The sequence below is a fragment of the Monodon monoceros genome, unplaced genomic scaffold (assembly GCF_005190385.1).
Source record: "Monodon monoceros isolate NGI ecotype Baffin Bay Population unplaced genomic scaffold, NGI_Narwhal_1 Super_Scaffold_5, whole genome shotgun sequence".
Lineage (NCBI taxonomy): Eukaryota > Metazoa > Chordata > Mammalia > Artiodactyla > Monodontidae > Monodon > Monodon monoceros.
The window spans coordinates 76,569,754-76,595,572 of NW_021703782.1; the positions used below are offsets into that span (position 1 = coordinate 76,569,754).

General features: G+C 42.8%; 1 protein-coding gene across 3 annotated transcripts in view; it reads left to right on the forward strand.

Moving 5' to 3' along the window:
• The window catches only part of RUSC2 (RUN and SH3 domain containing 2), a 58,274-nt gene that overhangs the window by 17,084 nt on the left and 15,371 nt on the right, over window positions 1-25,819 (forward strand). Inside the window, exon 1 of one of the 3 annotated variants that reach the window (XM_029202715.1) lies at window positions 19,082-19,917. The exons of the other annotated variants lie outside the window; for them this stretch is intronic. The gene's annotated coding sequence lies outside the window, so the exon portion shown is untranslated. Of the gene's footprint in view, window positions 1-19,081; window positions 19,918-25,819 lie in introns of those variants that run through there. 3 annotated transcript variants of the gene reach the window in all.

The window sequence follows — 25,819 nt, forward strand, 5'->3', positions numbered from 1 at the left end:
AGAATCTTGTCAGCCCATGGGTTTATGTAGAGGACTCGCTTTCACTGTCTTCTGCTGACAGGTGAGCAATTCAGGTAGTCATGTAACTGAATTTGCTGTATTCACTGGGTGGGAAATTCTTGATTCACAGATAATTCGCATATTTACTCTAACTTTTCTATGTATTCCCTCGGGATTTTTTTTTTTTTGGTAATAAATTGATTGATTGATTTTTGGCTGTGTTAGGTCTTCGTTGCTGGGTGCAGGCTTTCTCTAGTCGTAGCAAGCGGGGGCTACTCTTCGTTGTGGTGCGTGGGCTTCTCATTGCGGTGACTTCTCTTCTTGCAGAGCAGGGGCTCTAGGCGCGTGGGCTTCAGTAGTTGTGGCACACAGGCTCAGTAGTTGTGGCTCGTGGGCTCTAGAGTGCAGGCTCAGTAGTTGTGGCACACAGGCTTCATTGTTCCGCGACATGTGGGATCTTCCCGGACCAGGGCTCGAACCTGTGTCCCCTGCATTGGCAGGTGGATTCTTAACCAGTGCGCCACCCATGAAGTCCCGCCCTCAGGATGTTTTCTGGGACAGAGCCACTTTACAACTTTCAGGAGGACAAAGAACAGAGCCATGAGGGTTAAAAAATTTGAGGTGGTGGGCCTGTTGAAAAGAAATGCTCTGGGTATGACAGTGACAAGATTCCCTGGTGTGAGTTGGTAGTGCAGCCTCAAAAGGCAATAGGAGGGATTTACGTTCAAAGAAAGATGAGATTCCTGATTCATGTTCATTATAGTTGCCGTTTACTGAGCACTCACTAAATACCAATCACTGTTCTAGATGTTTCTATATCTTTTAACTTCCACCAGCACCCTGTAAGAGGAGATACTATTATTATCCCCGTTGTACAGGTGAAGAAACCAAAACTGAGGGGAATCAAATAACTTGCCCAGTGCTACAGAATTAGTCCGTAAGAGCAGAGTTAATGTACCAGCTTTTTCTTAGCTCCCTTTTTTTTTTTGGCCACGCCTCGCAGCATGCAGGACTTTGGTTCCCAGAACAGGGATCAAACCCGCGTCCCCTGCACTGGAACCTTGAAGTCTTAACCACTGGACCATCAGGGAAGTCCCTAGCTCCCTTTGTTGGCCAGAAAGAAATAAAAGTGCATGGCCTGAAGCTGGAAAGAGCAAATCAGGGTTCAATTTCTTCATTGTAAATGGACAGTAATTTGTTAGTTGAAGTGAGCTCCTATGCCTTAAACAAAAGTGTGTGATGTAAATAGGGACTGAACTCCTGCAGAATGAATAGGAATAAAAATGGGGCTCAACTGAGAGCAAGTTATTGAGATTCTAGTGACTCCTTCAAGGGTCAGAATTTTCAACCAAAACACAAGTAATTTGGGTTGTCAATTCAGTATAAATTTGTCCCTGATTTAATAAATATGCTAACTGACGTCCCTGGACAGAGATGGCTTTTTGGATTAGCTGTCTTTCCTTTGAATATAGCACATTCCGAAGCCTACTTTATAGTTTGTATGGGCATAGTTATTTAATTATTTGTTAGTCTCCCCAGGTGAACTATAAGCTCCATGAAGGCCAGCCCCAGGTCTGCTTTGTTCACATAGTGCAGTGCCTTGCACTTCATAGGTGCTCAGTTAATGTTTATTGACTGATTCATCTAGTCCTTGGGCAAGACTGGCATCTGAGGTTCTCAGGGCCACAAACAAATTCTTCTATACATCTGCCCAAAGCAGGGAAGGAAGCCCTCCCAGAGCCTTGTTGTGCTTCTAGGTTGGGCTATTAGATTCCCTAGGTCCTGCCTCCTTTGGGTGGGGCCCCAGAGGCTTGATGCCACTGGGGCTCTGGTTTTGGCAGTGGGGCTTGTCTTTGTTCTGAGATATTAACTGTAAATGGATCATGCTATTTCCTGTTCTCAGGAGAACTCAGTGGGGCCACAACTGAGGGGCAGTGAGAACACAGAGTTACTGTGTACTCTGCTGGAACCTCCCCATTGCTACCCAGAGATGGCTCCAATATACGTTAGCCAATCAGGGAATTCCAAACCCTTTTCCTGAACTCTAAACAGCTTGAGGAATCTCTCCAGCTGGAATTGGAAAAGCTCCTAGCCAGGAGAGCCAAGTCTTATGTAACTTCACAGACTGCCCTTTTTTAGGAAAAAACAAACTGTTCCTCAGCTAGTGCTGGATTTTTTGAGACACATCCTGCATTCTTTCCTAGATGCTCAGCAGCCCCATTGGAAGCAGCCAACAGGCTAGAGTTGAAGACTGATGAGGTTCAGCAGGGAGAGATAACGAAAGAGGGATAGAGGATGTCTGTCATTCTGGCTGGAGCATGCTATTCTGGTTCTCATGCTGCAGCTCGCACTAGCAGTAAAGGGAGTTCAGTGTTGAGGTGAAGGGAGAGGAGCTGTACCTGGGGATATTTGCCCTGCACATTCCAGAAGCCAACCACTGTACCCCCTTTATCTTCTTAGCACCCCATACCCCAAGAGGGAGGACTAGAACTAAGTGTGTGTAAATATGTCCACAGCTGTAATGAACCAAATTCTTCTCTAGAAAAGGAAATTTTCCCAATTTACTTTGGTGAAGATTCAGTTCCTCCTTAGTTCAATTCAGTGAACATTTTAAGCCATGTGCCAGGCTCTAGGCTAGGTTAAATGACTACAGAGATGAATAAGACAGTCTCTATCCTTAACGTGCAACCAAGGAGGAAAGAGAAAATGTATATAAACAATTATAATACACTTCCTTGCTTTATAGTCCTTTGTACTTTATGTAATTCTTTTACTCTTAACTCTCTTATAAAGCTAACCGTCAGGTTTATATCCACGTGTGAACTTATGGGCTTCCTAATTTATGATTTTTAAAAATACAAGAAAATCTCCCCTTTTTAGATGTGAGCAGTTATTTTACTAAATTATTCATGAAATGGGCAGGCACAACTTTCAAGAATATTCTTATATTAATTGTTTTTATTTCCATAGTTTTCTCAAGCTAATATGTGGCATTTTAGAACTTTGAATGTAACTTGAATCTTTCAAAATAACAAATAGCTTTCTCAGTGAATTATGATTTGCCTTAGACATGCCTGTAGCTTTTGCTTCTTCCCTGAAATAAAGTATTAGGCAAACATCTAGCACAGCGGACTATTATTATTATAAGTATTAGTCTTTATCTATAAGTCATTCATTTCCTTCTAGCCTGTGGTGTGTGGTGAGGTATAACTCCAGTGATTACTGACCCTTTGCACATTGTTCTTAGGTTGCTTCTATAGTAGTTTGATCACTGTTTACAAAGCCTTTAACTATTTGTGATAGAGCCTAGATTTACAGCCTTAAGTCTTTGCTCAAAATAAGCTCACCCCTACCCTCAGGCCTTTTATCCATATTTACTATGTCCAAACTCATCTAACTGTTGATAGTTTGCTCGCTCTCCACAACCATACCACATATAGAAGTGGGCGAGATAGGGAAGAGAGAAAGACTTGAGACCTAAGTCAATTCAAGTGTGGGTTTGGAACCTGGGAGCAGGAGAAAAGGGAAAAAAAAAAGAAAGAAAGAAAGAAAAAAAGGCCTGGTAGAGGCATGGGATAGTATTATTAAGCAAAAATAGAAGGATAAAGACTGTTTATGGCTCAGTCTGCACTCCAGAATGATAATGCAATAAGCTAAATTCCGCAGATGTTTCTGAAGCACTTTATATGAAGGGAATTAGCCAGTCTGTCAGCTTCAATACAAATAACCTCAGAATTCTTCCTTCACATTCCTCAGTGGCTTCTTAGGGGGGAGCTGCCTCTGAAATATATGCATCAGCCCTGTGGGAAGAGGAAAGAGGATCCCTAGGCAGGCTCAGCAGAGTCAGAATTTTGAGAAATATACTTTGAATAGAGAGGGCTTTAAGGTCTAGAGCAGAGGTCAGCAAATTATGGCCCATGCCAGAGTAACTTTATATGGTTTTTACATTCACACAAGCTGAGAATGGTTTTTACATTTTTAAAGAATTGTTTAAAAAAGGCGGGGGAGGGCGGAGGTTGGAATATGTAGCAGAACTTCATTGCCCACAAAGCCTAAGTATTTACTCTCTGGCCCTTTACAGACAGAGTTTGCTGAAAGGAGGGTTTACTGAAAGCTCACCAGAAGCTGCAGGATGTTGCAGAGTCTGTTCTGAACCCTAGGGTAGGCACTTGCAGAAAAAGAGGTATCAGCATCAATGAAGAATAGATTTCTATTTCTCCTCTCCAAAAGCTCTGGAGACCTGGCAAACTAACCGATTGCCGGGCCAGAAAGAGTGAAGCCTTGTGTTGGGTTTAGAATACAGTGTTGCCTTTGTTCTAACTGAGCAGTGGAATACATCCTTTCATTAATGCTGCTTTATCAGGGCTTTCGGCTAAATCTAGTTTGAAATACTACTGTTCAGTGCTGTATCAAAGGGATACAAGTCTCAGATCAGTGTCCTGGGCCCAGGTTGTAAGGGAGAATTAGGTTTGTAGATGGAGCAAGTGGGTGAGTAGAGGCATTTCTTTTTGCTTGCATTTTTCTACTTTCTCTATTACACATTAGTGGAAGTTAATACCTTGTATCTAGATAAACAGATTCCTAACTGTTTCAACCATTCCTCAAACCAGTGGTGGGGATTATAGGCCTGAAAGAAAGGAACTGTACCTCCAAGCACAGACCAGGTTCACTTCCCAACATGGCCACCGTGACCTAGAAGAAGGAAAATACATAAGGCCCGGGCTCTCTACCTATATACATGAATGACAGTTATATTTCTAAAATACTTTATCCAAAGAATTTATAGCATTTAAATTTTTTGCTACTTATTTTTTATTGAAGTATAGTTCATTTACAATGTGTCAATTTCTGCTCTATAGCAAAGTGATTCAGTTTTTTATATATATATTCAGTTCTATATATTTATGATATATTTTTAATATATTTATTATATATTTTTTTAAAATATTCTTTTCCATTATGGTTTATCATAGGATATTGAATATAGTTCCCTGCGCTACAAAGTAGAACCTTGTAGTTTATCCATTCCACATATAATAGCTCACATCTGCTAACCCCAACCTCCCACTCCACCCCTCCCCCAATCCTCTCCCCCTTGGCAACCACCAGTCTGTTCTCTATGTCCGTAATTCTGTTTCTGTTTCACAGATAGGTTCACTTGTGTCATATTTTAGATTCCACATATAAGTGATATCATATGATATTTGTCTCTCTTTCTGACTTCACTTAGTAGGATCATCTCTAGCTGCATTTTTGCTATTTATTATTCTAATTGTTCGAATATTTTTTTCTGGCCATAACACCAGAAGGTAGATACAATTAGCCCCTTTTCCAAATGGTAAACCTAGAACTTTGAGAGGACAGGTACCCTGCCCCAAGATGACCCAGCAAGTCAGAGAAAAAGCCAAGAATGAAAGCAGTGTTCCTATTCTTGGGCATCCTGCCACTATCCTAGGCATGAGTAGCTTCCAGATGAAGCTAAGGTCAAACCCTATATCTCTAGTCATCATATCTGATTGTTTCTGAGGCTGCGTTGTTGTTATGGTGACCAGGTAGATAAGCCTTGAATGACAGAAGAAAAAGTACTGTACGAATGGTTCACCAGCCTACCTTCCTGCTCCACGAGATGTTGATATGTTGTGTCTCTGATGATGGTTATGAGTCAGCCTTAGGCAGGGAGATGGTGGAGTCACTGTTATTGTGTGCTTGGCTGCTTGGCTGCTTTCTTTGCACTTCAGCATTCCTACCTGGTATGTGGTACATTTTTGTCATTCCACAGCGGCCTGCTGTGCACATGACCTCTCAGTAGGCCAGTCCCCATCTATTTACATCAGCTATCCAGCTGCCAGCCTCCTCGCATCCCTGTCTGCCTGATGGGACAAGATGAAACTGTGTTAGGAACTGCCTTTCAGTGACGTGAGTGGGATACCCACGGAGTTCCAGATACTGTGGTCAAAGTGTAAGGTCCCTGGGACCCCTTGGGGGAGAAAGAGGCTTTCAGGAAAGATTTTTCTGGGCACTGACTCCTCGCCAGATGAAAGCTGGTTTCTTGGTATTTCTATCCTATTGTGTCATTTCTAGGAAAGAAGCTCTGGCCAAATAAATTTTCAAGGGATTTGATATACCTGCTAAAAATTCTGTGCAAATAAAATAAGGACCAGCCTAACCATCCTTTCTTTCAAATATCCTGTAAAACCCTCCCAGGTGGGCTTTTTTCTTTTTCTCACAAGGTCAGCACTCACAGCACTAATCTGGAACTTGTGACTGAACAAGGCTGAGCTTCTGGTTAGTTAAGGAACAGTCTTTCCTTGATTTTATCCAAGTCATTTCAGTGCAACCAATGTGCATGTGTGTGTGTGTGTGTGTGTGTATGTATGTGTGTGCCCACCCTTGTGTGTGTGTATGTATGTGTGTGCCCACCCTTGTGTGTGTGTGTGTGTGTGTGTGTGTGTGTGTGTGTATGTGTGTGTGCCCACCCTTCCAAAACAACGTATTAAGTCTCTTGTCCAGGGCCTACCTGACTCAGGAAAATGCCTTGAACAACAGCTCTCAATTGAGGTCCACCTGGTTCCGAAGATTTGGGACCAGACAGCTGGACATATGACAGCTCTGTTTGTTCCTTTTTCCCCTTCCCTGTCCCTGTTGATACTAAACTGTTTCAACAAGGCTTGTTTCCTCCAGAATCCAGTTTAGCATCCTGGAGAAGCCTGAGGCCACTCCTGTAGCAGGAAGCTGCCCTAGATTTGGGCAGTAACCAGTAGAACTTGATACTGACGGCAGAGTGCAAAAATAAACACCTCCTACAGTGCTGTCTTAATCCACTCGCATCAGAGCTGCTATTATTAACCTATAGGCCTCACAGGCAGCTGTGATGGGCAGACAACAGCCTGGACAGACCTATCCTGCCAGCTTGGGATCAGACTGTTTCTTTCCTCCGTCTACTGGAATCTGATCTGGGGCCCCTGGAGAAGCACCAGCAGTCTGGGAGCATGCCCCACAACAGGTAGTACTAGAGATGGATTAGTGTCTTTGGTTTGGGAAAGCCTTAGGCTCCTAGGGCCAGCCTGCCAGGCCAGAGTGTAATGGGCACCGGATTACTAATTCAGTCCTAGTGCAGGGGAGGGGAAAAAAGGAACATGACTCTTTCCAGTTCCTTTGGCTCTTTTGAAGAGGTTTTGCCTGCCAGTTCCCTGGACCTGGGCCTTTAGGTTTTCTGGGAAATTGGGAAAGGAGAGACGTAAGGACTCCATTGGTCATTGACAAAGATATAATAATAATAGTGACCATAACTGAGCACTTACCTTGTGTCAGGCACTTACGTATAATATCTTATTTCATTCTCCCTCAAGCCTTTGAGGGAAAATATCATGACAGTTTTACAAGTGAGGAAGCTAAAGTTTAGTGAAGTTGAATAACTTCCCGAAGTCCACAGCTGGCAAGTAGCATGTCAGATTTGAATCCAAACCTGTCAACACCAAAATCCATACTCTGAATCATTACAGAACCTAGGCTCCTGAATATTCCAGACCCAGACAAGACTCCAGACACCTGCTTTAAAAATTTTTTGTTTAATATCAGTTTACTCTTACTTTAGTCTTATAACCAAAGCAGATACAGTATCTGGTACAAAGAAATGGTCTTTGCCGCTGACCGCTAGTGAGGCAGTCCCGGTGCTCTTACCAAGCACCGTGAGCTGGACTCAGAGACTGTTACCTGAAGTCTATTGGAATGTAAGTCACATCCGGGAAAAGGCTTTTGACTTGACTGAGGGGTCTCTGGGACTATGACCCCTCTGCTGAGAATAGGGTCAGACTAGAACCTAGTTCCTTGGGGAGCAAGGCTTTGATGGCTTCTAGCAGTCATGCTGAGGGAGGAGTGTGCTTGAATGAAAGTATTTCCTTGAAGGGCAGTTATGCGTCTCTATCCTTTCTCCTACCTCCCCCACCCTGTCTCCACAACTGGCTTGTGGTAATTCAATCTAGATTCTTCTCATAGCCTATTTCACTGTGCATATGTGGCCTTTTATTTACAGCCTTTGACAGTCTGATTGGATAACAGCTTACCAGCCTGCAGGACTCAGTCCACTGCCTTGGGGGAGGGGAAGCAGAAAACACTCTGGCTTTGCTTCCTAGAGCCTAGAAACCAAAAGGAACAGCCAAAGGAAGAGCAAAGGGTTGACCACGCTGAACAGTCAAGAAGCATAGGGGCCTTTTTTGTCCCAGCTAACTTGCTTTTGCAAATATACACTTGAGAGCTATCCTCCAAGTAGAGCAGCCCACGTTGGACCCACCCCTGGTACACTGTCTCTGGTCTTCGTGGTTTCCTGCTCCTTGCTGCTCACCTATACGCAGCATTAGGAGGCTTTACCTCTATCCACTGCTGCATCCTCCATCCCCTCCATCTGAAGAAATCAGTCTGTCAAGGTAGGAACTAAATCTTTCCTCATTCCCTATAGTCCTCCTCTCTATCCCTAACCTACATCCTCAAAAGAGGTAGGATTTACAGCAAATTCTCAATCTTTAGAGACTTCTAATTGTAGCAGTTAGAAGCAAGGCACTTGGAAGTATAGGGATGTGTGTGTGTGTGTGTGTGTATCTGTGTATTTATGTTGAAAGGGAGGAGGGTGAGAGGGAGGACATTTATTAGCACCCTTCATAGGAACCTTCCCTTGGGCCCAAGGTTTTAATTTGGCTTAGTTTGTAATTAGAGCTGAAAGGGACCTTAAGAAGTCATCTGATTTAGCCTTTTGCCTCCACAAACAGGTGCTATGAGTTGAATTAAGGAGGAAATCAAATGATTGATCTAATGGAGGAAGGCATATACTTGCTGGCTGGATTGGTGGAAGAGAATATTTATCTAGGTGTAATCCCTTTTGAGCAGAAGGAGAACCTGGAACAAAGCTGAGTTTATTATTATTTTATTTTTATGGAATAAAGGAAAGCAACCCTTTACAGCTCAGTGAGGTCAGTGGCTTCTAGCTTATTCTTTTCCTGGGTATAATTCCTAGTGCTGCAGTCTCCTCTCAGCTGAGCCTGAGAGGTAAAAGGCTTGGAGCTTGTTTGGGGTTCTACCCCTAGATGTTCTGTCTGTGATTTTGGCTACATTAAAGATGCCTGCATATTTCCAGTTCATAAGGGAGGTGATAGACTTGGGGAAAAGACGATAAATCCACACCAGGTGGTCCTAGGAAAGAGCCCATTCTACTTCAGAACCAAACCTCTTCTAGAGTGTGTTTGACTTTTGGGAGTGGACTTTTAGCTGAACCTTTCTGTAACATATTTTTTTTTGTTTTTAATTTTTTGCCGCATTGGGTCCTCGCTGCTGTGCGCGGGCTTTCTCTAGTTGCGGCGAGTGGGGACTACTCTTCATTGCGGTGCGCGGGCTTCTCATTGCCATGACTTCTCTTGTTGCGGAGCACGGGTTCTAGGCTCATGGGCCTCAGTAGTTGTGGCACGTGGGCTCTAGAGCGCAGGCTCAGTAGTTGTGGCGTGCGGGCTTAGTTGCTCCGCGGCATGTGGGATCTTCCCAGACCAGTGCTCGAACCCGTGTCCCCTGCATTGGCAGGTGGATTCTTAACCACTATGCCACCAGGGAAGTCCCTCTGTAACGTATTTGAGAACCCAAAAGCAAAGCAAGCTCTGTGCTTTGAAAGAAGACTCTGCATTAGGGAGGCCTGATAAGGAAGCAGGCTAGGCCTCTTCTAACACACTCCTATCATGCTGGCTGGCCTCACTTGGAGTCCAAAATAACATAATACCAGTTCGGAACAGTGGCCTCCTCAGCTAGGAGCAGCTACACACAACCTGGAGGAAAGATAGATGCGCTCCTGGGCATTGGCTGCTATTCCATTTGTGAATCAGACTCCTGATGCCATAGCCAGGTGCTCTCAGGCATCTAACAGCCTGTTTATTCTCTCCTTGCAACTCAGCCCAGACACCACAGGAATCATTATTAGCACCAATTCTTAAATCTCCAAATTCTTTCAGCACTTCTCACACATTTCAGAAGTATTTGTTTTATAGGTAATTCAGAGTCTCCATCAAATCTCATGGCCTATAAAGACATAGAACCTTAGCAGGCATGAAGGGTAATTATACAAACTGATTTTTCTGAATTCACATAGAAAGTTATTTTCTGTACTCAGAAGTAAGTAAGTCTGCTGTTAGTGCAGTTAATTGACATCATTTTCCAAACATATTTGATTTGAGAGCCATGAAAAAAGAAAGATGATTTCTCTCCGTTAATAATTTGTTTCACTCCCCATTTCCCCGACCCCAACCAACCATGTTCAGTCTTGCCTTCGTCTTTCCCCAGAGGTTTTCAGAATTTCTTCCTCTGAGCCCTAGGGTCCCCTGGAAGTGCCTTTGGGGGCCCTGCAGTGGAGAGAGGGAGTTGGAGTGTATGGGGCCTTAGGCCTTCCCTGCTTCAACCAGAATAGCTCTGTTTTATGTGTTGGGGCTAAAAAGTTTGAAACCACTGCTCTAACCCTTGTCTTACATCCTAAAACATCTTTCTTGCTGCCCTAGCCCTCCCCAGAGACATGTTGGCAATGATTTTAACAAAATTATGAGCCTCGCAAGTTGAGCTTTCTTACCCCTAAACATCCAGCACAGTGCTTTATACACAGTAGAAGTGTGTGCAGTGAATACTTGTGGCTTGATTGCTTGTTTGATTGATTGACTCCTGAGATGATATTAATTAATGGCCTTGGGATGCTTCTACACCAGAAAAGAGAGTATATAGTAAATCATAGTTTATTTGTTATGATTTGGGCACTTCTGACCTTTCCTACTGCAATCAGTCATGCAGTCTGAGGTAAAAACATGGCCTAAAGGAGTTACTTAATACTTAACATAGGTTATTGCTGGTGTAATACCTGACTAGATCAACACAAGCAAAAGTACTTCCAAAGAAGTATGTCCTGAGGTAAAAGGTAAGCAGAGTGATTATTGGGAAACACTAGGGACAGAAATATACTAAGATAACATAGCCTTATCTACTTTCAGTATTACTTGCTTTCGCTAAAAATTACCTGCCTGATAGTTTCCAAAACTACTCAGTGTCTTGATTATGGGAAGTACAAATCTTTTTCTTCGCTAAGCTGCCTTAAAACACCGTCCAAGCTGTTTATCTGTAGCCTCCAGTATACATCTACATATCTTTTGAAGGGGGGGTGGGTGGCTTTATTTTGTTTTTAATCAATTTATGTTTTATAAAAGTGATATATATGTTTAGTTTTTAAAAAGCCAAATAATAGAAAAAGGACATTAGTGGGAAAACTGGCAAAATCCATATAGTCTGCAAGTTTAGGTAATAGTAATATATTCAATGATGATTTCCTTGTTTTAACAAATGCACCATGATTATGTAAGATGGTAACATTAGGGGTACTGGTTGAAGGACATACGGGAACACTCTTAACTATCTTTGCAACTTTTCCAAAAATTATTCCAAAATAAACAATTTTTAAAAATTTGTACACAATAATGAAGATCTTCACAATGAAAAAGAAAAATGCCAAGTAGTGCCAAATCTGAGATAATGACCAACAAAATCAATAATACCAACAATAGATTATGACCCATTGAATTAAAAAAAAAAAAAGCCGAGAATCTATACCAATACCAAAAAAATAAATAGGAAGGAAAAGGGAAATCTTTCTCATATTGGAATGCCAGCTAATAAATGTAGGAGGAATAATAGAGAGAAAATCATCATTTTTCAACCATCACAGTAAATAACTAATTCAGGTAAAAATCTTCAATGGATGCTGGCATTTTTAAAGAGTAATAACAATGCATTACATTTCTATAAAACATTTATAGAGCACTTTCACACACTGTTTTGAGTAGACACTGTTCAGATCCGTAGCATGAGGTATAATATCTCCCCTTAGCCTCCACATCCTTTTTTTTGCCTAGTGATTCCCTATAGAATAGCCTAATCCAGGCCTAAGAATGCTCAGTAGCCAATGGTTATATTCAGATATATTTTCACCACCCTGGATCTCTCTAATAAGTCTCTTGCTAATTGCGTATCTTTGAGATTTTATCCTTTATTTAAAACATTTCACGCATAGCTGATTCACGTTCTGTATCTGGCATTCTTTTTTTTTTGCGGTACGCGGGCCTCTCACTGCCGTGGCCTCTCCTGTTGCAGAGCACAGGCTCCGGACGCGCAGGCTCAGCGGCCATGGCTCACGGGCCCAGCCACTCCGCAGCATGTGGGATCTTCCCGGACTGGGGCACGAACCCGTGTCCCCTGCATCAACAGGCGGACTCTCAACCACTGCGCCACCAGGGAAGCCCATGGCATTCTTAATATTTGAAATTCTTGCAGTTTAAATCTATTATTTGTTGTTTTCTGTTATTCATTCATGGTTTCTTGTTTCCATGTATATTTGTGATCTTTGATACAAACTAATTTTTACTTACTGTTTAATTTTGAGAATGCTGTCAACTTAAAGTTGGAGATATTTTCCTCCAAAAGTTGGGAGGAACCACCAACCCTGGATCACTTGAGCTTGCTTCAAGGGTCTCAGCCTACTATGGGGGTCTTGGGTTTGGCTCCCTCACCTTACTAGTGGTCCAGGGCTTGTCATTCTGACCGTAATAGGAATGCTTTGGGAATTAGCCCTCAAGAAACTGTTGTTTGACCCCTTGCTTATTCCACAGCTCATGATTTTTTTTTTTTCCTCTTTTGGGGGGTGGAGCAAGTAGCCTTGGAGATTTTTCCTATTTACTATAAGCCCTGAAATGCTTTAAAAAGTATATGTTATACAGGATATAGTTTTTTGTAGTAGAAGGGGCTCCCTTGATATCTTGTTCACTGTAATGCAGGAAGCAGAAGTCTCTCTGTACAATTTGATATCCTACTTTTTTTTATTAGCTTTTAAGCCTTTTTCTATACCAGTAAACATTCATTATAAACGTAATTCCTATGGTTTCATTATATTCCATTGCATGGCTAGACCACCATTTAATTAGGCATTTTTCTATTAGATATTTAGAATGTTTTCAGGTCTTTGCTGTTGTAAATAATACTGCATTGAACATCATTGTGGTAATGTGAGGTAAATCGGGGGTTGAGGATATAAAGGAAAAGCATAGCTGGGGAGGGGTTGTAAACTCAAATGCTTTGTAGGATCCAGGCAAATAAAGCAAATGAGTATAGTGAAGCAATGAAGCTGACTAGTACAAAAGACCAAAGGGAATGATGGGAACATGTGAAACTGAAGGGCACATGCCCATCTTATAAATAAGGGCAGCCATATCTCTAGCTGATTGTTACCATCTAGGAATGAGGGACTGGTATGGTCAGTTCTTCTGATTTTTCAAGCAACACAAACTGAAAATCTAAAAAAAAAAAAAAAAATTTTATGGTGGCATTTTTACTGTGCAAACCACATAAAATCTGTCGACACACAAGATGTGACCATCAGGCTGTCACTTTGCAGCCTTTGCTCTAGGATCATGACTGTGGGAATAAATGGTGGGGAAGTACTGACTGAAGACATGGCTGTTCAGTCATCTTTCCATTCTCAGTACGAAATACAGAGAAATGAGGAGTTAAGAGTTTAAGATCTTGGCCTTGAAGATTTATTTACTAAGGCTCAGCTTTTTGGTTTTCATCTTCCTTCCTTCCTTCCTCACCTCTTATCAAATATGCTATTCTCAGACTAAGCTAACCTTCTGAAAGCAGACTTGAGTCCAGCTAGCCCACTGGGCTTGCCATTCAGTAGCTTTACCAAACATTGGTGGTGACCGACTAAGTGCCAAGGCCCTGGGCTCAGAATTACTTATCAAGATATAAGACACAGTCCCACCTTCCAAAAGTCTGCTGTCATCAAGAGATAAATAACAAAATAAAATGGCCAAGACTTGGTACCAAATGAGTTGTACAGATAATTGGTATTGAAAAAGTTCAGAAAAAAAGACTTTCATGATAAAGAAAAGCTTCCAGAAATGGTAGAATTTGAGCTAGATCCTTTTCTTTAAAAAAAGGCAAGAGAAATAGGGAGAGAGAGCATTCCAGATATCTTCCCAGTGGAGTGAGCCAAAACTCAAAATTCAGAATAAATTTGGCATGTGATGGAACATGGTTGGATAAGTAGGAAGGAACTTTGAATACCACATTGAGGAATTTGGATGATCCTGTAGGCAGTTGGGAGCCACTGAAGGCTTTTTAGTAGTAAGGTGACGTATTGAAGGCAGTATACTTGGGGAGATTAGTCTTGTGTCAGTATATAGGATAGCTGGGAGGAAAGAGCCAAAATGAAAGCAAGAAAGCTAGTTAGAAGACTATATAATAATTCAGAGGAGAGATGCTGCAGGTCTGAACTAGGATGATAGGAGTAGGGATGGGAACTTGAAAGGCAATGTAACAAGTAGTTAAGAACACTGACTTTGGAATCAGACAGTTCTGTGTCTGAATCCCAGATCAGACATTACTGACTGAGTTACCTTAGGAAGGTTATTTAACAGCTCTGAGCCTCAGATTTCTCATCCATGAAACACAGATACTAATACTTAGCTTAGAGAGTGGTTATATGGATTAAATGAGATAATGTAAGTGCTTAGCATAGTAGTTGGAATGTGGTAAGAGCACAGCAAATTATTAGATCAATGCCTAAAACATTGGAAGTTAGACTCAGCATGACTTGGTGATTGTCTGAATGTGAGGAGAGATTCCAGATGATTCTTGTATTTTCAATTTTGTGTTACTGGTAGTCCAAATAAAGCTGATTTGAAATAGAAAAATCAATTTGGCTTTATTTTTTATTTTTAAGGACAGTCTCCTTAATATTTATTTGTTTGTTTGTTTATTTATTGGCTGCAACGGGTCTTAGTTGCCGCATGTGGGATCTTCCATTGCAGCGCGCGGGCTCCTCACTGCGGTGCACAGGCTTCTCTCTAGTCATGGTGTGCGGGCTCCAGAGCGCGCGAGCTCAGTAGTTGCAGCACGTGGGCTCTCCAGTTGTGGCACCCGCGCTCCAGAGCGTGTGGGCTCAGTAGTTGTGGCACGTGGGCTCAGTTGCCCTGCGGTATGTGGCATCTTAGTTCCCCGACCAGGGATCGAACTGGCATCCCCTGTATTGCAAGATAGATTCTCAACCACCGGACTACCAGGAAAGTCCCTCAATTTGGTTTTAAACGTGTTGAATTTGAGGTAATAATAAGAAGTACCTAACACAGTATTGGAGATTTGATTCTGGAAACGCAGGAAGAATGTAAGATTTGGAAATCAACAGTATAATGGGAAGGGCTAAACACTTCTCAGGTTGAAAAAGACTTCAGGTCTGAGCCCTGCTGTAAATCTACCTTTAAATATAGGTCAGGTATTGTATTAAACAACTAAGAAAGAATGATCTAAGAAGTAGAACTAGGAGGGTTGTTGTTATGGAAGCCAAAGGCAAAAGAGGGTTTCAGTAGGAGGGGATGGCTAAGTGTCAGGCAGTTTAAATATTATGGGTTTAAAAATTAGAACTGTTTCAGACAGTTCATGTATTAATTAAAAGAAGTCAGACTTCCGATGTTTAAGAAATAGTTAAGGAGAAAGTAGAATTAACATAGTTCATTGTTCTAAGAATTTTGGTATTGAAAAAAACAGAAGGAAGGGGGAATTGTCTAAGGTCCTTAGGTTGACATGGCAGTGATACCCTCTGCTTTCTAGTACACCTGAGTTTCTGCCACCCCATGCCCACCCAGTCACAGAGCCTTTAAAGACTCCTGCCTCTGTGGAGCTGAGCAACACCATTCACTGCTGCAGCTTCTTTTTTTCTTTTAACAGCTTTATTGAGATATAATTGACATCTGTTTCATCATTTAAAGTATACTATTCAAAAAAGAGGGGATATATGTATATGTATAGCTGATTCACTTTGCTGTACAGTAGAAACTAATACAACATTGTAAAGCAACTATAATCCAATAAAAATTTTTTAAGTATACTATTCAATTGTTACTAGTATATTAACAGAGCTGTGCAACCATCACCGTAATCTAATTTTAGAACATTTGCATCATCCCTAAGAGAAATCCCAAACCCAGTAACAATCCCTCCCCATTTTCCCTTCCCCCAAGTCCCTGGCAGCCACTAACCTACTTTTTTTTAAAATTAATTAATTAATTTATTTATTTATTTTGGCTGCGTTGGGTCTTCATTGCTGTGCCTGGGCTTTCTCTAGTTGCGGCGTGCAGGGGCTGCTCTTCGTTGCGGTGCACGGGCTTGTCATTGCGGTGGCTTCTCTTGCTGCGGAGCACAGGCTCTAGGCACGTGAGCTTCAGTACTTGTGTCACATGGGCTCAGTAGTTGTGGCTCGTGGGCTGTAGAGCGCAGGCTCAGCAGTTGTGGCGCACAGGCTTAGTTGCTCCGCGGCATGTGGGATCTTCCTGGACCCGGGATTGAACCCGTGTCCCCTGCATTGGCAGGCGGATTCTTAACCACTGTGCCACCAGGGAAGCCCCAACTTACCTATTTTTTTCTTTTGTCACTTGTATTTGTGGTATCTTGTCTAAGAATGCATTACCTAACTCAAGGTTATGAAGGATTATTCCTTTTTTTGCTAAGCTTTCTTTTAACAGACCTTTTTCTTTTTTCTAATGAACAGCAGGGGGCTTCTCTGTCAGCCTTTTGAGTCAGATCTGCCCACCACTTACTTTCATTTACTCTCTCACTCTTTTTGTATTACTCTTATTCAACAAGACTTTGACTAACCACCTTCTATAAGCCAAACACTGTGCTAGTATTATAGGAAGCACAAAATAAAAATGATACTGTCTTAAGCTCTGGGTACTGGGGATACAGAGATGACTATAACTTGGACTTTGCAGTCTAGAAGAGCCATTAAGGCAGATATGCAAAAAAGAACATAACCATGTCAAGTGACAAATGATATACTTAATCAGAACCTCTCATGGGGCTTCCCTGGTGGCGCAGTGGTTGAGAATCTGCCTGCCAATGCAGGACCGGTGTTCGAGCCCTGTTCTGGGAAGATCCCACATGCCGCGGAGCAACTAGGCCCGTGAGCCACAACTACTGAGCCTGCGTGTCTGGAGCTTGTGCTCTGCAACAAGAGAGGCCGCGACAGTGAGAGGCCCGCGCACCGCGATGAAGAGTGGCCCCTGCTCACCGCAACTAGAGAAAGCCCTCGCACAGAAACGAAGACCCAACACAGCCAAAAATAAATAAAATAAATTTTAAAAGAACACCTCTCATGAACTGATGTTAGTTTCTGATGAAGCTTCCGTCAGTATACAATGAAATAAGAAAAATAATGACAGTGTGCTTTTTTAATGAAATGATGGTGATAGTTGATGTAGGGTGTTTTTTGTTGTTGTTGTTTAATGATCTTACTTGGTGATATAAGATATTGGTATTGTATTGATCCCCTGGCTTTTGTGGGATTTTTTTCTTGTCTGTAAAATCAACAACCTCCAGCCACAGTTCGGAAGACAGAGATCATTTCTGGCTCCAAGGTGATCAGTGAAGACTTGATGGAGGAGTTGATCTGGGCCTTGCAGGTTTTAGATAATTCCTCATAGGTTTAGCCAAGTGTAACAGGCAGGAGAATCTGAACAAAGAGTGGAAAGAGCTTATGAAACAGGTTTGAAGGACTACATGACCGGGGATAGGAAGTAAGGTTGGGTAGAGAGGGAGTAGACAGCCAAGATGGAGGACCTTGAAAGCCAAAATGAGTTTGAACTTGATTCTCTGGGTAATGGGAAACCATTAAAAGGGGCAGGAGTGACATGTTGAATAAAGATGGGGCTTCAGGAAGATGAATCTGGCAGTACTAGATAGAAGGTAAATTGCAGGTGAGAAGACTAGTTAGGAGGCAATTGTGGTTTATAATGTGATGGTTTTTATATTTTGTTTCTAGCCAGAAAAAAATTTGATCTTCTCATCAAAGCCCTATAGATCTTTGGCCATAGTTGGTGGACAGTAGGTGATGATGTGGTCTGTGATATAGTGAAGTAAGTTAAGCACTGAAAGTATGATAGCTGCCACCTTCTGTAGGCAGCTGGAAACACTTCCTAAGTAGTAGCTCTCTAGTACAATGCATGGCTTAGTCTCACAGAAATTTCAGGGACAAAGACCCTGGGCCCAGAGCTCTTACTGGAATTCTAAGCACTGGTCATGGAGATTGACTTTGCCCCAGCCTACAGCCCAGCTAGGGGAGAGGGAAGTACAGTGACATCTTTCACTGTCCTTGAGGGGATCGTTTATGGCTAGTTTTATGAACAGCTGCCTTCCTCTCTCCTTCCCTTCCTCATTGTTTCCTGCTTTGTAGAATCAAGAAGGCATGGCCCCTCAAACATTTATTTCAAGGTTGGAGATAGGTTTTTGAGTCTTCAGCAACTTTTGTTCTTCTACAACTCAGTTCATCTTAGGATGCTGTCACTGAGCATTTGAGTCTCATAGGGAATAGAAGCAACAATAAGGGGAAAGAAACGACGTATCTTCTGGATCCTGAGTGGTAGCTGATGTGGTCCTGGCCAGTAGACCTAAGGCTTCTTTTTAGGGACCTGAAATCCAAGGGCTTGCCTATGGCGTCCAGATGGTAGTCAGTACTGGAAGGAGCTCTATGCAGGGCTAGTGCTTGAGGGCCAAGACCATCTTGACACCACCATCTCTGCGTTCAAGGATGGCAGCAGGCGGCAGTGGCATGAACTGGACAGAGACATGCTGCTACTTACTGTACAGCTGGCTCTGCCTCTGGCTTCTCCACTGTCTACTGATTCCCACAGAACTGGCCCAGAACCTGACGAGGGTGGAGCAGGGAAGGGGTGGAGGGCTCTGTAGTTCTTCAGACAGAACTGAGAATTTTCTCTGGGCTGGGGAAGACCACTCCTTTTCCTTAGCCTTCCTTTCCCTAGGAAAGTAGGCTTTCTGCCCCCTGGCCTGGCTAAAGGGATTCTGCCTTCCCACAGGCCCAGCTGGACCCCACTCAGTACTGACCAAAAACTGATGTAGGTGAGAGGGCGGAAGGTTCTGCTACAGCCCCACTAGCAGACCCGCTGAAGATCCAGGGAACTGAAGTGGACCCTGTGGTAGGAAGGGGGCCTGTAGCCAACTTGATCCTAAGGCTCACTACCACCCTGTATATAGAAGCCTCTATGGCCCAGTCTATCTTTATTTCTGAGACAGACCCCGTTTCTCTGAAGAGGCACTCCCTAGAAAGCCTATTGCCAAGTCTAGGAACTTGGTGTTACTGCTGGTGGAATGATGACTGGTCCCCACAGGCTCCCTGCAGGGCTTCAGGAACCCCCTCCCAGGCTGGCTGCTCCACCCTGAGGCTAGTCTAGAATCCTAGTGAAGGGAAAAAGCTGGAAAACAAGGAGTCATTCAGAGTGGGTGAAAAGAGGAGGGAGAGGTTTCTGGCTGAGATCTAAAAGGAGGGGCCTAAGGAAGGAAGGAAGCTCTAAGCCTCCTCCCAGACCTTTTCCCTGAGACTCCTAGGGATGAGAGAGGAGCGAGGCCCAGCTCTCTCACTATTTTTCTTTGCCGCTTTGAGAGTTCTCATCTTCCAGCACTGACTGCCCTCTGTGGCTGACTCCTTTCTCTACCTTCCCCCTTCCCCAGGCTAAAGGGCCCACAGGGACTGGCAGGGAGGAAGGCTGAGCGGCTGTACTGTGGGCATGCCTATTCCTTTCCCTTCCCCCTTCCCTTAGCAGCAACGTCACCGCAGCACCAGAGGCAGCAGCAGCGGCAAGGATACTGGGGCTGGGATTGCGCAGCCTCCCTGCATTAGCAACGATGCCATTGTATTAGCAGAAATCAGATCTTAGGAAATCAGCCCAGTTCCCCCTGTGTGGTCCTGTGGAACAGTGCCTCAGCTTGAACTGTCAAGATAGAGCTTGGTCGGAGTGCAAAAGGAACAGAAGCCTCCAGATACAGCTAAGGCTCCTTACAGAGGTATGGCTCAGCGGAGCTGGGGGGAGGGGCAGGGCAGAGATGCTAGAATAACTGATCAGCACATTTGGGCCCTGGTTTTGAGGGTTGGCTTTGTCTTCCCGAAAGAGGAAGAGAGAGAGAGAGAGAGAGACCGAGCATGAGCACAAACATTAGACAAGCTCATCCATGCATACATTTGGGCTGTGGTGCAGAGATGGGGAAAAACAGGCTTGGGCTAATGCTATTTTGTCAAGAAGCAGAAAATCCCCTTCCTCCTTTCTGAGCATCTCTAATGAGGCTGTTATAGTGCGGGTCAGCGTAGAGGGGGTCAGATCTAGAAACAAAGCCTTAATAGGGAGGAGATACCCCTACAGCTACTGTAAGTTTATGATGGAGACATGCAGGGATCCACACAGGAGGTACTGGGAAGCATTGAGTCCATCCTTTACCTCCATGCACATATGTACATGCACTAGACACACATACCATATCTTCTGGAGCTGTGGGAGCCAAGAGGCTACAGATAAGGATGGAATAAGAAAGAATGTTGACCAAGAGGCTCCACATTATTGGTTGGTGGGGATAAGTAGTGCCTAGGGCACCTGACCTATTATAATTGGTCTTCTTATACAGGCTTAGATTCCTAACAGGAAGAGACCTGAGCATAAGTTGATACTCCCAAATCCACCCTCCTGCTCTCTTCCCTTCAATCCTGTCCAAGAGAGAACCCAGACAGGAAAAGGGTTATCAGTGCTACTGAGGCTCCCCATCAGACCTCAGGTCAAGGTCAGATTGCTAGAGAGTAACAGCCGAGTATCACCATCTTCCCCGTCCTCCTTCAGGAGGCTAAAAAAAGAGGGAAGGGATTCTATGACTGGCAGAAAGATGCTGAAGACCAAAGACAAGGGAAACCTTTCTTCTGAAGTTTAGAACATCTTCCTGCCCAGAGTTACCCTGTTGCTGAGCAGATAGGAAGAGTTCTTTAAATTCCCATCTCCATTGATCACCTTGGTGGAGGATTCAAAAACATATGCTAATAGGAGTCAGTAGTTCCATGTTGTGCAAAATGTGGTTGGATAATACATTGGGAAGTTGTGGGAGGTGTTAGTTCCCAGGAAGCACTAGGAATGTGAACTGCAGAGCAGGGGACAGGGGCGTTGAGGACTGTGAATGGGGCAGGGAGATGTGAGCTGGGAAGTGGGGCAGGAGGTGGGAATGAAGAGTGTTTATTAGAGCATGGGGCAGTAATATGAAAGGGACTGTGGGTTCAGAGAATAGTAAAGTGGGTAAGTATAAACTGTGTAAATGGAAACTAGAGTGTGAGCCTATCCAGAAAAGGTAGGAAGCATCTGCTTTGGTAGCAGAGTAAATGTAGGGGCTTTAGGAAGAGGGTGTGGCCCTGATCTTTTCTCTGAGAGGCAGTTGTAGTGGAAAGAATTAAGAATTGGGCAGACCTGGGTTTGCGTCCATCTCAACTGTATAATTATGGGCTAACTTCTCACACTTGCTAAGCTTCAGTTTTCTCATCTGTAAAATGGGGATGATTATGTCTACTTTAAATGATTATAGTGAAATTAGAGATGATATATGTAAAACACCTTACATGTAAGTTCTCAGTAAATGATCACTAATAAATAGTATTATTATAATAGGCCAGGAGACACCCATTTGTGATGAGGGCCAGGAAGAGGGCTCTCGTGGAGAGCTTTCCCTGATTCTAGAGATCTAGACCTCGTAACTTTATGCTGACTAAGCCCACCACTTCTTTGTCCACCTGGTAGGCAGAGCTGAGCACTTTCTTCCACTTTCTTCCTATTCTGTGTTCTCTATTCCTTCCCCATCTTCATCTCCCATGTCTCTCCATTTAATCAGGGTACAAAAAGCATCTGGAATGAGCTCTTCCATCTCACTGTTTACTCTTCACCTTTATTAGCGCTCATGGGCCACAATATTAAACTTGTCTTGTTATAGAACATGTCTCTCCCGGGGGAGAAGTCTAATAGATATGCTTTCAGTAAATGTGTCCTGTGGTGTTTGAAATCAAGTCACGTGTACCGTATACTCTCATTACATTACTAACTGATCAAGAAAAAAGGTCAAACATTAGGATTCCTGACTCTGACTTAATTCTGTCATTTATCCATTGAGAGATCTTGGGCAAGTCATTTGTTTTTTCTAGGTGTTGATTTCCTTATTTTTTTAAATAAAGAAGTGGCTCTGCCTATTCTGGTGCATTGTTGTGAGGATCAATGAGATGACATACATAAAGAAGTGCTTTGTAAAATATGTGAATGTGTCGGGGCAAAAGACATGAGTACAAAGTCTAATGAGGTGTCTATAGAACTTTACCTTAGTTGGCTGAACTGGAGTTGTCTGTGGAGAAACTACTGGCAGATCAGGAAGGAATAAGACTTTCTCTGAGATACAAAAATATAAAATAAAATGGAATCAACCAGTGAAAGAGCTTTACACTTAAAATAGGATTCAACACAACCTAAATATAAAAGCTAAAGCTATACAGCATTTAGGGAAAAAAAGAGGAGAATTTCTTTATGATCTTGGGACAGGCAGAGCTTTCTTAGCATACAGAAAGATTTAACCATAAAGAAAAAAGCAGATAAATGGGACTTCATAAAATTAAAAACTTCTATTAATTAAAAAACACCATTAAGAAAACAAATGGGCAAGCCACATTTGAGAAAAGGCCACTTGAGAAAATATTCTCAAGACATACATCTGACAAAGGGCTTGTATCCAGAATAAATTTTAAAACTCCTACAACTCAACAATAAAAAGACAAGTCAGGTTTTAAAATGGGTAGAACAGGAGTCGATAACTAACCTACTGTGCCTACCATGTTCCAAGCACAATGCGTGGGTTCTAGGGACACAGGGTTGACTCTATCCCTAGATACAGTCCCTACCCTGTTCCTCAAGGAACTGCACTCTAGTCTGGGGACAGATACGTAAACGTAACATAATAAACCTTCAGCGCCCTCCAGCCAAAGGTACTCCATCACCCTCCACATTCATTTGTGCTTTATCCCTGATTCAGAGAGTCAGCTTTCCAGACTCTATGTGTTGCTCTGTTTCTCCATTTGAATGTGTATATGACCCAGTCAGTGGTTTTGTGGGTCAAAATCAGAAACTCTTATGCGCGTATTACTTGTGAATGCCTTTTGAAAATCGTGCTATAAAAGGGGGTGGAGGGGTATTCATTGAAGATCAAGCGATGGCTGTAGCCCATAGGTACTCCTAAAATTACTTCCATGTGTGCAAGAAAGTTCTTTATGCTCCATTTAGTCCAGGCCTCAGACTGTGGCCTGGACCCTGGGGAAGCATAGTACTATACGTAAGGGGAAGCCCCCTTCCCAAGCCCCAAACCCACAGTATCTGTAGCACTTAAAGAAAAAAAACTGTTTAAATTATGTACATAGGGGCTTCCCTGGTGGCGCAGGGGTTAAGAATCCGCCTGCCAATGCAGAGGACACAGGTTTGAGCCCTGGTCCGGGAAGATCCCACATGCCGCGGAGCACCTAAGCCCGTGTGCTACAACTACTGAGCCTGTGCTCTAGAGCCCATGAGCCACAGCTACTGGAGCCCATGCACCTAGAGCCTGTGCTCCTCAACAAGAGAAGCCACCGCAATGAGAAGCCACGCACCGCAACGAAGAGTAGCCCCCGCTCATCGCAACTAGAGAAAGCCCGCGCACAGCAACAAAGACCCAACACAGCCAAAAATAAATAAATAAATAAATAAATAAATATATATATATGTACATAACAGATATTTATTAGAAAGTTAGATGAAACAAAAAGAATAAAATTAAAAAATAATCGAAAATCACTCAACAGCAGTAATCACTGTTAACATTTTGTTGTAAAGTCAGCCCTCCATATCTGTGGGTTGTGCATGCATAGATTCAACCAACCAAGGATTAAAAATATTCAGGAAAAAAAGTTCCAGAAAGTTCCAAAAAGTTAAACTTGAATTTGCCATGCTCTGACAACTATTTACATAGCATTTACGTTGTATCAGGTATTACAAGTAATCTGAAGATGATTTAAAGTAAACGGGAGGATGTGTGTAGGTTATATGCAAATACTACGACGTTTTACATAAGGGACCTGAGCACCCTTGGATTTTGGTACTGTTTATGCTTTCAAGTTTTCTTCCATGTATATTGCTATGGTTTGAATGTCTGTGTGTCCCCTCCCCGCCATCCATGTGTTGAATTCTAAGTCCCAAAGGTAATGGTAGTAAGAGGTAGGGCCTTTGGGAAGTGATTAGGTCTTGAGAGCAGAGCCCTCCTGAATGAGATTAGCGCTTTTATAAAACAGAAAGATCCCTTGTCCGTTACACTATGTGAAGACACAGGTAGAAGGTGCTAACTATGAACCAGAAAGTGGGCTTTCACCAGAACTCAGCCATGCTGGAACCTTCATCCTGATCTTGGACTTCCCAGCCTCCAGAACTGTAAGAAATACATTTCTGCTGTTTATAAAGCCACCCAGTCTGAGGTATTTTGTTATAGCAGCCTGAATGGACTGACAGATATAGAGATATATTTATTTACAACAATGGTGTCATACTGTAAATTCTGTTTGTAATCTGCTATTTTCACTTAATAGTTTGTGAATAGTTTCTCAAGTCAATAATAATCAAATTAACCAACATTGTTTTAATGATACTCTGTTCTGTACGTTTTTGGTTTTTTTTTTTGGCTGCGTTGGGTCTTCATTGCTGCTCGTGGGCTTTCTCTAGTTGTGGTGAGCAGGGGCTACTCTTCGTTGCGGTGCGTGGGCTTCTCAGGGCTTCTCATTGCAGTGGCTTCTCTTGTTGCAGAGCACGGGCTCTAGGCGCACAGGCTTCAGTAGTTGTGGCACCCGGGCCCAGCGGTTGTGGCTCGTGGGCTTTAGAGCACAAGCTCAGTAGTTATGGCACATGGGCTTAGTTGCTCCGCGGCATGTGGGATCTTCCCGGACCAGGGCTCAAACCGTGTCCCCTGCATTGGCAGGCGGATTCTTAACCACTGTGCCACCAGGGAAGTCCCTGTTCTGTAATTTTAAAACTGATTATTGTTGGAATTTTAGTGTGTTCCCAACTTTCTGTTATCCTTGTGGCATATATATTTGAGTTCAAAGTTTTCTTGGCAAAGGAAGAGAAGAGATGGGAAGGAGTGAAGGGGAAATTATCTCACGTACCTCATAGCAAAACTTCCTAAAAATTATCTTTATCCCTCTCTACAAAATCCCATACTTTAAGGCAGCTGTTCCTCTCTTTTCTTTTTCTCATCTTGTCTCTGCAAATACCCACTCCCCTCCACTGCTAAACATTGGTTCCCTTCCCTCTTCCCATAAACCTTAATCTTTTTTCCTACTTAAAAATTATATCTTAACAGCTTTGTTAAGGTATAATTCACATACCATAAAATCCACTCTTTTATAAAACTGAGACATAATTCACATTCCATAAAACTCTGGAGTTTTTATTTTATTCACAGACTTGTGTAACCATCACCGCTGTCTGATTTCAGAACATTTTCATCACCCCCGAAAAGAACCTCCATCCCCATTAGTAGTCACTCCCCATCTTCCAGTCCCTCAGTCCCTGGCAACCACTATTCTACTTTTTGTTTCTGTGTATTTGCCTATTCTGGACATTTCATGTAAATGGAATCATATAACATCATACAAAGAAGCCTTTTATGACTGGCTTCTTTCACTTACCTTTTCAAGATTCCGTCATGCTGTATGTAGCATGTGTCAGTACTTCATTCCTTTTATCGCTAAATAATATTCCATTCTGTATACCGTATTATGTTTATCTGTTCATCAGTTGATGAACATTTGAATTGTTCCCACTTTTCTGGCTACTGTGAATAATGCTGCTGTGAATATTTGTATACAAGCTTTTGTGTGAAC